Genomic DNA, 6,996 nt, shown 5'->3' on the forward strand with positions numbered 1-6,996 from the left:
GGCAACTTATGATATAACTTGATAAGAGCATCTGTGAATAGCTAAGGTGGATCAAGTCAAATCATAATGGATAGATGAACACAATAGGAGCAAAAGATGTGACTCACTTTATGCATGAGTGGTGGCCTTTAAGTAGGCTTAAGAATACAAAGGCATGACATCACATGTGATCTCATAATATAGCATCTAGACCTGACTTCTTCTCAATCACCTTCCTTGATTCCTTCAATCTACTTCAGTGGTAACCAAATCCAATCACACTGACTAATCATGTCACAAATACACATCCATAGTCATACCTAAACACACATCAAGATACAGACACACTCTCACGTTTATTCGTATGACTCCTAGCCTCTAGACTCTAGACACTTCATCCCAAGTACATCAATTTTCCCAACATTGCCCCCTCACCTCAACCCTTGCTACAGTCCAAGGAAATCTTCAAGATTTATCCACACTCAATGACAACATAAAAGAACCCAACTTGGAACTCACTCTAGTTACTTTGGCAGTAGCCTTATTTAGGCTCATTTGACCTAACATGATGTCACTCCAAATTTAGTCTATTGGTTTACAATATAGGGGATGGCATCAAGAACATGTATGAGTCCTTCTCCTAAAATGCCCAATCATGTTTAACAAAGTTGGCCACATCTGTAGCCTTAGTAATATCTTTTTCTTCTTCATCTCCATGATCTTTGATGAGATTTGTAGAAAGTCTTTTCTTTGTGTAGTGATTCTTTTCAAAGTGGCCTAGTTTCCCACAAAAATGAGATTTCATATTGCTCATATTCTTGAAGAAGGTCTTTGATGTTGATCCCTTGATAGTCTCTTGGTAAGATAGGCTTCCCCATATGAATAACATTGTTGTAGCTTGATTTTCTTCTCTTCTTTTGAAAGAGACCCAATTATGTCAACCAATTTAGGTGTAGGGAGATTTGTTAAAGTTGTGATGATATTTCCATAGTCTTCTTGTGTAGACTTTTCAATAGCATTGCTATGCAAACATCCTCATCCATGTCTACTTTAACCCCTGCAAGTTGGGTTAAGGTCGCGGTTGGAAGTGGACCCCCCCTTCTTAATTAAGCTCAAAAAATTGCATTAAGAGACTAATCTTGGAACTTTTTCCGTGAGTGCCAAAGGGTGCCAAAGAGCTCTCTAACTCTTCCCAAGCTTCAAAGGATGTGTCCTTTCCATCAATGTGATGGATGAACTCATCACTTAGCCCTGAAGAAATAATGGTAAGAGCTTTCTTGTCTTGAGCAATCCATGTGGCTTTAGAATCCCTCATTGAAGGCTTCTTCTCTTTCCCATTTGCAATACTCCAAATTCCCTTCTTCATAAGGATAAATTTCACCTTGCCTTGCCATGTATGAAACACATTTCCATCAAACTTATCTAACTTAACTGAAGTGCCCATGATACAATCATGGGAAGGTCTTACCATTGAGAGTGTGTGTTCTCAAGTACGATCTAATCCTTTATAAGAAAATTTCTTCAAAATGAACCATCACTATTCAAATGCATATTGTTGCATAAGAATTCCAAATCTTAGCATGATTGAAATACCAACTATTAGCATTGACTTACGACTTGCTCTTGCTCTTAACATTCTTTGACATGACTTTGAGATTTGACTTCTTGCTCAAGTGTTTCACATTTGAAAAGCAACAAGTCTTCGGCATTACAAAATAATTCGTACTTCAAAGAACTACAAAGCAACTATTGTGACATGTAAAACTCCAATGTACTTGAATCTTTATCTCGTTATTCAAGGAGTTCATAAGTACACATAAAGTTAAAGATGGTAATATTTGAAAACCATAAGGATTAGAAAATGCATTACCTATGAAACTCCTAGTCTTCCTCTAATTTTCAACAGTGGCACGTAGCCCAAAGCCATAGAAGCAGAGCTAAAAAGGAGCTCTGAGCAACAAGACTGAGATGTGAAAATAGGCAGCTATCACAAAAATAGTTGGCTTACTAGACTGTCACATATTCTCTAATATCTTCAAACAAGAGGCATTATAGCCTAAACAGTAGCAAATGCTTTTATGTTATATTCAGGTGGTTACACAATAGTAGCAAAGTAGATACAACACCGGCTAAGAGAGAACAATTACAACAAAGCTAAAACGCACATTAGATCTGAGGGTTTTGTTTCAGAATGAGACGGCTACTTCAACAGATTTCAATGCGGTAATGTGGAGAGAAGTGGATTATATACTTCGATAACTATAGTGAGAGTGATATTATGCAAGGTAACCAGTAGACCGATGGGAGCATTCCCTAGCAGATTGTATTCTACTCTAGAACAGTAAAGTGCGAGCATTCAAAAGGGACCTACTGTGAAAAAGTTAGCTAAGTATATATGATTGCTATAGAGCTTCTAAGTAATATTGTATGGGAAGGTGCCCTAGCACATTAAATCCTACTCTAGAATAGTAAAGTGCGAGCAGTCAAAAGGGACCTACTACAAGGGACTTAGCTAAGTATATAGGATTGCTATAGAGCTTCTAAATAATATTATGTGTAGCACAATAAGATTATATTACTAGACCTAGTAGCTGGCAAGCAAACTGAAAGGACTCTAGGATAATGCATAGCCTCAAAGACTCTGAAAAGAAACTATGTAGAGAACCAAGATTGACAAGGCTGTAGGAAAGGTTCTAATACCAATTGTAAAATAGCTAAGGTGAATGAAGTCCAATCATAATGGATAGATGAACACAATAGAAGCAAACGACGCAACTCACTTTAGTCATGAGTGGTGGCCTTTAAGTAGGCTTGAGAATACAAAGGAATGACATCACATGTGATACCATATTAGGGCTTCTAGATCAAAACAAATTCAATTACCTTCCTTGATTCCCTCAATCTACTTCGGGTGTAATGAACGCCAATCACACCAAGTAATCACACCACAAACACACTTGCATAGTCGCACCTAGACACATATCTAGATACACACCTATTATCATGTTTATTCATATGACCCCGAGCCTCTAAACTCTATACACTCTATCCCAAGTACATCAATTTGATGCTATTATCAAGTATTGTAATAATTCATGACAAAACTCAAGATTTCATCTTGTTCCATCATACACAACTCGTTGTTGTTGTTATTGACTTTTTGTCATAACTTATGAAAAAACTCGATAATAGCATCAAATTCTACCATAAGTTCTGATTTTTTTTTAATGTTTCTAGTAGTTTTTCATCCAAAAGTAGTTTTTTCACAAGAAAAGTGACTTGCAAAAGCAAGGTTAAAAACATACCAAAACAACTTTCTTTATCCCAAATCACCTCTTGTAGCAAGTTGCCTACAATCCTTCAAGCCATGATTTTCATCTCTTCCACATTCAAATCGCCTTCTTTCTCTTAAGCCATGATTTTTATCACTTTTGAAACACCTTCTTTCCTACACGCATTTCATCTCTCCCAAATCTCATCTCTCATTAAAGTCCCTTGTCCATGCGCACATTGCCTATCTCTAAGGTCACTTTTTGGTTGGCGTTGCTAGATAGTAAGAACAAAGAGAAAGAATTTTTACTTTTATCCTAAAAGCATGGCCAGGTACCTTGTCTCCTCCCAAATCTGCAAATATATGACAAAACTCGACGATGTTATCAAGTTTTGTCGTAAGTTATTCCACAAATTGATAATAGCATCAAGTTGTGTCATGAGCTATAAGAAAGATTTGCCAACAACGAGTTGTGTTTATGAGTATGTGTGAAGGATTTGTCGTAGTTATCGCCTCTCTTCCAATTATCATCTCTCTTTTAGGTTGATTTCAAGGCTTTCAATGAATCTATTGCAAGAATCTTTATAAATTCTTTACAAATGTATGACTTATTTTGACAAATTTATAATTCTCTATGCAGTCAAAAACCTTATCTCAAGTCCAAATTTAAAACTCCTTCTAAAGATTCAATCACCAGAACTTGAAATCCTGGTTGCAACAAAACATACATCTTCTCTTCGCTTCCTTCATCTGATCGAGGGGGGCCTCTTGAAAGTCTTGAAAGAGGGATCACTTTGAGGTAGCCAAGGACATTGAGTCAGCTCTTATTACAAATGCAAAGAAGGAAGCATTAAACTCATGACCATCCTCAAGGTTTTGTTAATGCAAATTTAACACCTCCTCCCAAGAAGCGTGCCTCACATCAAATCAAACAACAATATGATTTTCTAGATGATATGACCCCTCCAACTCATAAGCAAAGGCCTAGAAAAAGGCAACCTGTGCCTTTCTTGTAAGTATCTTCTCCACACATTGACATGCAAAGAGTATAGGCAAGGAGCTTGCTATCAAGATTGAGACGGAGGAGATTTTAGATGAAGCAAAGAATCTTTAACAAGTGTTGGGTACTAGAGCAACCTTGAAGATCTCAAGAAATAAAGGAAAAGGTGAGTTTGGTACACTGAAAACCCTTGGGTGTTCTTAATAATAGAGGATGACATTGATGCTCTTAATCTTTTAAATAAAAACAAGATGCACCATGTAACTATTATGGAATCTCTTTTTAGTGCAGCTATTTATACACCTATGGAGTTTGCAAGAGCAATATGTCAATGCATCAAGGACAATGGAAACATTGTCACTGAGCTATTGAAGCATGTCACTCTTGTTTAGTCTCAATGTAAGCAATCGGCTGCTTCACAAGATCAACAACAAAGACATCAAGATGATGAGATTGCAACCAGGTCCTTACATGCTACTTAAATGTCTATAGTAAAATCAAATTGAGACAAGGAAGTATGATAATGGAAAATGTGTGCAAGCTAATGAAGATGAAGAAGATGTATCAGTCAACAATGGTCCCTGGTGTAACATTAGGATTTGGATATATTGACTTTGAAGAAAATGGAACAAGGGAAAATTTCTGAAGAGAAAAGCTTATGGATGTTAGAAATTTCTATATACATATCGATAAGATTTACTAGCATCTAATTGATGAGGAAACTAGAACGAGAATATTATAAGGTCCACCTCACCCTTTGCATGTGCATAACCTAAAGACTATGATGAAGATCAATCCCTTAGCTAATGTTCTTCCTTTTATTAAAATGGTTGATTTATACCAATGTCCAACAAAGACTGACTTTGATCCTTGTTGAGTGGGTCAATATGTGAGAGATCTCAACAACGGAAGTGGAATGCAAGAAGGTAACAGAAAGGGAGAGCCATAAGAGAGAGCCACACAAATTTTGGTGGGTGTAGAACAACCTAATCTTCTATGTCATCAATATATATATGTGTTTGAGTATTGTACATAACCGGGGTTAAGGATAGTGGCCTTGAATCCTCACAACCTCCCACTTAAAGACCAATGTGCCTTTAAGGAAGAATAGCAAGTGAGCATACTATCCAATGCCCATCAATATGACTAGGTAGACTCTTTGTCAGTATATCTGCAGGGTTATCATCTGTATGAACCTTGACAAGATCTATGCGCTTGTCCATTAAGTGATAGATTAGGCTAAGTACGATCCGCACTTTGTCAGGTACATGGATTCAAACTATGCAGGGCATGCGGATAGCAAGAGATCGACTTTTGGTTATGTGTTCACCTTTGCAGGTGGTGCAGTGTCATGGATGTCTCGCGCATAAAAGTGTGTTGCTTTGTCTACCACAGGGGCTAAGTATGTTGCAGCCATAGAGGGTTGCAAGGAGGCTATATGGCTTGATTGGCTAGTGGTAGCTTTGGGGATTCATATAGGTGTACTACCATTACATAGTGATTCCATGAGTGCTATTCACCTAGCACGGAATCCGGTCTTTCATGCAAATACCAAACACATTGAGGTCAGGTCCCATTTCATCAGGGAGGTACTTGAGCATAAAGATCACAAAGGATCAAACCATAGAAGAAACTCCATGAGAGAGACACACTGTAGGCAATACTCAATCTATTGCAATGTGTATGTGTTTAACAATACATGATAGGCCTCTTATATAGAGTGTGCCCTTTGAATAATCAACACTTGTGGGATCCTCTGATCCACATCTCTCCTTGTGGATATCCTCAATCCACATCTCCACATCAAGTAGTCCACATCCTAGGGTGGCTACTTTAATTCTTTCCTTAGCACATACCTTAGCCTTTAATTATGTGCTTATGGCACCATATCTCAACACCTCCCCTTGGTGCCATGATCCATTGGCTATGGCAAGGTGGTTAGATGTGAGTTTACATTCCATCACCTCCCCTTAGTGCATGCATTGCTACTTAAGGTGGTCAAGTGTGGCTTTTACATGTCAATACCTCCCCTGGGTGCTTTGATAGCAACTCTTAGGTGGTCAAGTTTGATTACAAACATATGGGCTGAAGGTGGCAAGGTTGTTGCTTCTCAATGCTTGATGTCGATGGCATTTGCTTCTTTGCTTGATGTAGCTTGATGCATGATGCTTTGTTCTTCCATGTGCCTTGATTCTTTATATGTGGATGCCATGTTCTGTGCTATGGTCATCTCATGCACTTGTTCTTTCGCCATGCTTATGACAGCGATGTGTACATTCATGCTTTGCTTTTGCATTTGTTGCAAAGGTCTTACCAATTAATTTCTTTCAATATTGACAGTGTCTAATTGCTAATAATGATTCTGATTTAACAAGCATGTAGAGCTGAAAAAGGCAATCACTTTTCCTTTTTGGAGTGTGTCCAAATTCTTCCTAGATTGGAAGTTACAGCTTGTTGAAGTTTTGATCGAGAAATGGCTCTTGATGATGTGGCACAAGAGTTCATATGTTGCTTACAAACTGTTCTTGGTAGGGGCCTCTGTGCTCAGGTGGTAAGGGTGGTCACATGCAGTGATTGTGTGTGCCTGCAGAGGGTCAGAGTGCCATGTAGCACTGATAAGGTGGCAATTGAGTAACCTAATCAGGGATTAGCTTGACCCGAGGTTGGCTTAACCAACCCTATCCCCTTTTGCTGACCAGGGTTAACTTGACTTAACCAGACTTTTCCTTGGTTTGCCTAGGGTTTA

The sequence above is a fragment of the Dipteris shenzhenensis genome, chromosome 15, assembly GCF_047967505.1.
Source record: "Dipteris shenzhenensis isolate YYH24624 ecotype China chromosome 15, Dip_SZ_1.0, whole genome shotgun sequence".
Taxonomy (NCBI): domain Eukaryota; kingdom Viridiplantae; phylum Streptophyta; class Polypodiopsida; order Gleicheniales; family Dipteridaceae; genus Dipteris; species Dipteris shenzhenensis.